The following is a 7851-nucleotide window of genomic DNA, read 5'->3' as shown; positions in this document are numbered from 1 at the left end:
GCGGTTCCGCGAAACGGACCGTCGGTTGACGCTCGGGCGTCGCGTACCTCGCCGTTGCGTCCGGACAACGAGTCGCGCTCAAGTTTAAAGATTCAGCTGTTTCGGACGTTCTACGCGGAGATGGTGACCATGTTCTGACGTTCGAATTATCAAACCTCGCTTGATTAAAACCGGACTGCTGATTCAGGTCGTATGAACGGGTGTCCGAATTTGGCGAATTCGGTCTGCTCGTATTTAAATTTGCTCCCGGCGATCCCGATGTCTGTGGAATCGATGCAGGATTTATTGTGGGCGGGTATCCATAAGGTGGTAAATACGGATATAATCGGTGGATAATAATACGGGTGTTGTGGAAAATAAGGCGGATATTGATAATCACGCGGTTGCTGGTACTGAAGCTGTGAGTGAGCGGGCATGCCGTATGGGTAATAACCCCTCGGTTCGGGTGATCGTCGATCGGTGACGTTTGCCGTCGGGTGTCTGTACATGGCCGCGTTCGGCGACGGGCTTCTCGCGCGCGTCTCCGCTCCGTCTAAGATGCCATAATTCGAATACAATCGCGGCGTATTATTTTCGTTATAAATCATTGGAGAGTTCGGTCGCGGAATTTGTACTCTCTGCGTTTCTCCGGAAGATATTATTCCCTGGCGCATTCGATTTTCTGTTTTTCGCGCTAACTTAAACGCTTCTTCCAATGTCTTTACACGTCCTTCAACATATCTTTCGATAGCTTCAGGTAGTCCTCGAATATAAGCATCCAACGCGTTCACTTGTAGTACTTTCATTACCGCGTCGACTTCGGTTTTTCCGTATTCGTCTTCTAAAGCTACGCTAGCTGCACTGATCAAGATTTTTAATCGATCGTAGAAATCGCTCACGTTTTCATCACGTTTCATCCGTATATTCGCGATCTCTTGTTGATAATACGGATAAGTCTTTTCAGCTGCAAATTTACTTTTCAGATGTTTTATCAATTCGTTGACCGTATTGAAAGTCTCGCCATATGTACTATCGCGAGCTGCTCCTTGCAATTTTCCTAGAACGCACTTCACATATGCGCCTTCCGAATTCGGCGGAATATACACTGAACCGTTTTGCACGTCTTGTAAGAAATCTTTCAAACGAATGTTTTTCCCGTCAATATATGGAATATTTAATGTACTATACTGCAGCGCGAAGCATTCCGCCATCGACGCCATCATCGCATTACTCGCGTCTAGAGCGGATACACTGGTTCGGTCCGCGCTCTGGTTTCCCGTTTCCTTAGGCATTTCAATATCGAAAAAGATTGTTCATGCACACAAAATAATTCAAGCCAATTTGTAGGCAAATATTGGGAACACAGCTAATACACAAATGACCAGTGGAAAATTCGGAAATATACGATATCAGGATATTATGATATATACATACAAATATACAAGTAATAATTCGCAGAGTTTCATGCACAATTGGTCGTTAATTATATAATTACTATCTAGAAAGAAAGATACTTTATTTTTTCATGCGTTTGACCAGTTTTTCAATTTTAACACAAAAATTTAAAAATTTTTTTATCCTTTTTTTTTTTTTTTATTTAAACAAATCTCACTTTTAGCAACAATATCCAACCGCTGCCACCAATTCTTGTGTTACGTGGGGGTGAGGGTGTAACTGAGCGGTGGTAGTTAATGATTAATTCAATAATCTAGCTCCCACGTAACGACAATGAATAATAATTAAAACTAAGAGAAAGACATACCTTTCGATAAGCCGGTAATTTGTAGGATCGTGTTGCTACAGACCTGTACAGGTCTGTGAGGTTTGTTTAAATAGTTGAGGCTATTTTATAATAAAGAAAATGGGAAGAAGGTCGCTCAAAATAAATGTTTAAAAAGATTTAACTGGTAAAAGATGAAGTATATTCTGGTTCAATTTAGTTATTGAAATATCTGGTAACAATCGATGGTGATAATTATATATATATATATATGCCGAAAATAACAATTTATGAAGTATTCAAGTTTATAAAAATCGTGTGTTGTTCTATTCTAATGGATATTATTATTTGGTACCAGGAACATCTATTCTGAACGATGGTTATAACTAGCTGGTCGTGAATATTGTATTGTATTGTATTGTATCTCTCTTTTTAGATTATCTTAAATCGTTTAATATAATATATATATATATATATATATATATATATATATATATATATATATATATATTTAATATATATGTTCAATCGTTTAGTCTTATTTGTTAATTCTTGGAAACAATAAGTGGAATTTAATTGGGGGTAGTGAAGCTAGCCACCAATTCTATGCTTGGTTTTTGCGAATTTACTGAAGTAGTTTTGATTATCAAGGTGAACAAGAATTCGTCTAATTTTTTGAGGGTTAACACTCGGATTGACTTAGCTTTTGGGTGAATCGGTCGACGAGATTGAGAGCCGTCGGATCGTGTCGGTCTGCGTCGGTAGAATGCTGGACCAGGGGGCCTCACCTCAAATTTGGAAGAGTTGATGAATCGAATGATGTTGAACGCCGGTCACTTAGTCTTTGTAAATTTAGAATGATATCTTGTTACCGAGAGTTATAATTGAAAGTGTCTGTTTTCTGATTTTGATGATGAGTTAAAATTGATTGGAACGATTTATTTATTGAAAATGATAGTGTAATTATTATTATTATTACTTAAGATTACCTGATTCGGTTTGAATCAGGGCCGAACTTGATTTAATTAAGGAAAATGGAACTGCATAAAAATGTCTATTCGCGAAATGACGAGATTTAGTAAAGAACAGAAAAGATGGAAATGTAGAAGATAGTGAGTCTTTTGCAATTAACAGATTAACTGAAGCTCGAATTTAACGAATTAGCGCGAGACTTTAGGCCGGTCACAATTAAGATTTTCCAAACGCTACTCTTGCTCGAGAGGGCTAATCCGGGTTTACGTCCACGCACTTCGCGACTTGACAGACGAAAGACGCGGCTTCTTGGGCCCGAGGGTCCAAGGAGCTGCAGTTGTAATTAGTTACAACGGTAATTAGCCAATGAGGTGCGAGGGCGACCTCCTGGTGCCCAAATCCACATGGTCAGCGTTACTTCTCGCTCTTCGACGGTGTTCCGACGATTCTCAATCTCGTCGGTGACACATTGAAAATATGAACAAAAGATATTTGCATGCAATGTTCACACATTCATTCATACATTCCAATGAGTAATCTATTTTAATTTGATGGTTCTGAAGGTAGTGGTTTATCCTAGTTATTGATTATAATTTTAATTTAAAAAGAGGAATATTTCCAGGCTGAGCGCTACTGATACTAAGTCAGCAGTCTCTCATCTCAGTTCTTGGTACCAGATAAATAGAATAAAGTTGAACCTTATACTAGGGATCATCGTTGGTCTCTACGTGACTTTTGCCAGGAGGGGTGGAACTCGCTGTTATTCGAATATGAGATTTGCTGAAATGATATATGCGCATTGAAGTAATCGAAGAAATGAAATGAAATGGAATTTTAAAAAGGTACGCCAAGGCAGTACGTCGGGGCGTAAGAGTGGTATGGCGGTTTTAGTTGTGATAGTAGTGTTCTAAATTGTATTAGGAATTGTGTAATTTTTTGTGTTGGTCCTTGTACGTAGTTTTTGATTTTTTGTTCCAGTCTGTCCCTGTGTTGTATGTCTTGAAATGCGTGTGTAATATCTCTTTCAAATTCTTCCAGTGTTCGCCATTTGCCTGTATTTAATCTGTACCAGTTTTTTGCGTCACCTTCGAGTATCGGGCTGAGGTTGTTGATTAATTGTGTATCGTGTATTTCGTATCCCGTTTGGTAGTCGCGGAGATTTTGTAAAAATTCGTGTATGTTTTCGTTTGTATTTCCTGAGTATTTTATGTTCCATGTTTGTATTGTTTTCATTGCCATTGCTGGCTGATTCCGGTATGTACTGTTCGGGTTTGGTGTGTGGTTTAGGTGTGTCGTGTTTTGGTTGTTTGTGGGGTGTATTGACTGTGTGCTGTATAGGTGTGGATCTTCGTATTCGTTTCTGTCGCTTGGTAGTGCTCCGAGGTCTATTAGGTTTTGTATAAGTCGTGTGTTACGTGTGTTGGTGGCTAAAAATGTGTCTGTTCCCGTGAAGTGTCGGTTCGTTTGATTGGTTATTACCGTGTTAGTTTGCGTGTGTGTAGGTGTTGGGCTTGTATTGTATGTTTGTGTGGGGTTTGTTGGTTCTGGGCTTTCTTGATGTTGGATTTGTGTACTATGTAAGTTGTGGGTATTCTGTATGATAGCTGCATCAATTATATTTATTGCGTTTGGTGAATGTATCGTGTGTCGTCTATTTATTTCCTGTGGTTGGGTCGGCGTCGGTTGGTCTCGTGTCGCGCGCGGCTCGCTCTGTGTCGAGTTGTTTTGGTTGCGTTCGGGTGTGTGTATGTCCATGTGTTCGCGCGCTAGGCCTTGCGGTTCTCTGTGTCCTTGGTCTGCTATTGTGTGTATCGTGTTTGGTAGTGTGTGTGTTCAACTGTCTTTATTCGAATTTTCGTGATTGTGTAGCTTTGTTTCGTGAGTCTATGTGTACTTTGTTAGCGTTTATTCTTGTGTTTTGTCTCTTAATTGTTCGGATTTGGGGTAAAATGTGGGTAATTTACGTTGGGCGCCAATTTGTGACGGGTTTTAAGTCCGCACTAATTATGTGGAAGGGAGGAACAATTAGAGACGGGGCGAGAAAGTCGAGACTGATTGAATAGGTAAAACTTGGTGTCTGTATTTGTGGGGGAGTGTACATGTGTTGCAATCAGGGGGGGTCGACTTAAAACTACAAAAGATTGTTACAATGGGGTTGTAGACATTAACGGTGGCTGATCACGCCTCACCCCTTAGCGTCACTTAATTCTAACTTACCGGTACACGCGGGGGGGGGGGGGGGGGGTGTAGGGCGACGGGGAGTGTGAGGTAGGAAGGATCCGTATTGCGGGGGGAGGAAGGGGGGGAGGTGCAGATCGGCTGTAGATTGCAGGCTAACCTGGTGTCGCCGGGGTGTCTGTGTAGCGGTGTTGAGGGGGGGGGCGTCTGTGGTCTCTGGTCTCCTCGGCTTCGACGTTCTCTCTCTCTCTCTCTCTCTCTCGCTCTTCCTCTTTCCTTCTGGCGTGTCACGTCACTATTCCTCGTAGGTCGCTGTCGTACTGCTGGCTGGCGCTCGGCTCAGCCGAGCGTCGGTGGGCTTCGGTTAGTTTCGGGTGTTTCCCGACGGGACGGGACTCACCCGTTCGGCTCTTCCCCGCGGGTTTGGGGTTTGTTATGACTTGCACTCTAGGTGCAACGTCACATCGTATCGCTCTGCAATCCACGACACTACTGATTATTGTCCCACTATAATGTTGATAGGACGATATTTTCAACTTCTCTCGAATTTAGAAACGGCGTTAACCTTTCTGAAGATTCGTCTTAGGTGAGTTATAATTCGGTTTTCCGACAAAAACTAGACGAAGTTCATGAATTTGCTAGATAAAAAATTCGTTTGGCCGCCGATAAGACAAAAGATCGTTACAACATAAGAACGATAAATTTAAAATTCGAAAAGGGGGATACATCGATTTTTTGTCTTGAAGGGGGCTTCGGTTCTACACTCGGGTGAAGTCAAGAGCGATCGGTCTATTCTCTCATATTCTGCTAATCCAATATGTCAGTTTCTACACGCAGAGAAAAATCTGAAAAAAATTACCCTGCTCTTACTAATCGTGATGTATAAGACACTAATGCAGTTTTTATTGATGCATGTTACAAAAATTATGGGTTTTCATAAAAAAAATTACTACCCTGCTTAGAAACTATGTATTTTGGCAGCACAAAATTTAAAATGTGACGACGCATTTTTCTAATGCAGCACGGTAAAAACTGCATTAGGTGTCTTTTACATCACGATTATAGTAACAGCAGGGTAATTTTTCTCAGATTTGTCTCTTCGTGTATAGGCTTTTTTTAGATTTTTTTTTTTCGTTGTGGAATATGCGGCCCTTCTCCTCATGTCCTCGATGACACCTCTAACTGTGGTCTTCCTCCCGGTCTTAACTTGGATTCTCCAATATTAAGATAAGATCGTTCCTTTCTTATTCTAATTTTCCCATTTGTATACGAATTGTATTACTATTTAGAAACGCAATACTATCTCTCACAATTGTCCTTCAAATTTAGGGTGTGGCGTTCTTGAAGAAGTTTCTGGTTCCAGCCATTTTTTTATTTTTTACTTTAAGACTTTACTTGGTTCCATTTTGTATTGGTTATTACTTACCACTGACCTACACCGAACAACTGTATTTTTTTATCCAACAGGTAAAGGATCGACGTTCCAAACAACTGTATTTTAAGTAACAATTTGTCCAGGATTTGCAATAATATCATTCAAAACGACTTTTACATAGCAGACGCTGGCAGACGGCCATTCAGTTAGGTATCAGCTGTCAACACCTAATCAGTACTAATAATCATACTATTGGAACGAACAAAGTACTACTAATTCTGCGCTGAAATCTAATCTAACTTTGTTTTCTGGAGTTGCGTCTCGTTTTCTCTTACCTTCTGATTGTTGCGAAGCCACGAATTACCACGGAATGCAGATTCGTAATTTACGCTCGTATTTACGGAAATTGACGAAAGATAATTGTGTCGTATACTTCCTACGGTGCCATAGAATGGACCAAAGTTGGTAAGTGAACACTGGGGACCATAGAAAATTCAATAATGTAGTAAACATGTGGGTCTGATGCCCGAATGGCCATTTTTATAATTCTTATAATTTACAATAACGAACTTTTTTACACATTTCAACCCTTTTCCCCATCTATGACGATACTGTTATGTACAATACGTCAAATGCTTTTACGAGAATGCGTTCTGAGCCTCCGTCCTGGAAGGATAGGTGTATTTATCACTTTGTTGTCCGGTCGATAAAATTCTTTATCTGCTTCTTGCCGACAAACTTTAGAACCAGTGCACCGATTTACATGGAACTTGAATCAAATTGTTCCTTAGGTCTGCCCGAATAACTAATCGTAAGTAAAATATGGTATGCAACATTGGTCTAATTAGTTGAAAAAATTATAAAAATATTATGATAACGTTGACTCTTGGCATGGAATGTATAGTATGCGCTGGGAAGTTCTGACCGTCACCAAGAAGTGGCGGGTGTTACCACGCGTACCTTACCATCCCGACCAAACAGTCAGGTAATGCTGCCTCACATATTCTACCATTCACTGAACTATAACGATACATTTTCTCGTGCAGCAAACAGCTGGATGCAACATACTCTGATTGGTATTTCGACCGATTACAGCATGCTGCATCCAGCTGTTTGTTGTACGTGAAAATATAGCGTTATTTAACTAGATGTGTGCCTGCTATCTATAGTACAGAGACCAAGAGGAGCAGCGAGCCGAGAAAGACACCGTCATAATGTAGTTTTGTCTCTATCTTAAACTGGTATCACCACTCCTCACACCACGGTTAAAATATCTGCTCTCCAGAAATATAGTGACTCTTGATCCGTTTTTTAATATTTATGGTATTTACCTCTTTTCGCGATACAAAATTTTGGACTGGACTACACAGAGAGAGACACAATATTATGACGCGTCTTTCTTGATTCGCGTCGAAGGCATCAGAGCGCATTCCAGTTATATTCATTGCTACCATCTCAACCGCGTGGTATGCGTATATGCGGTGTGCCTAGAACTCCAACAACATGACCTTTACTTCGAGGTCAAAGACTTTAAGTGAGATGTGTGCCAATTATCTGAATAAATCCCTATGTTGTTAGGGAATTCTTTTTCTAGCGAACGGTACCCCGCTCGGTAACGCCATCGTGT

The sequence above is a fragment of the Neodiprion fabricii genome, chromosome 5, assembly GCF_021155785.1.
Source record: "Neodiprion fabricii isolate iyNeoFabr1 chromosome 5, iyNeoFabr1.1, whole genome shotgun sequence".
In the NCBI taxonomy this organism is placed as follows: Eukaryota; Metazoa; Arthropoda; class Insecta; order Hymenoptera; family Diprionidae; genus Neodiprion; species Neodiprion fabricii.
Note: the sequence above shows the minus strand (reverse complement) of the source record.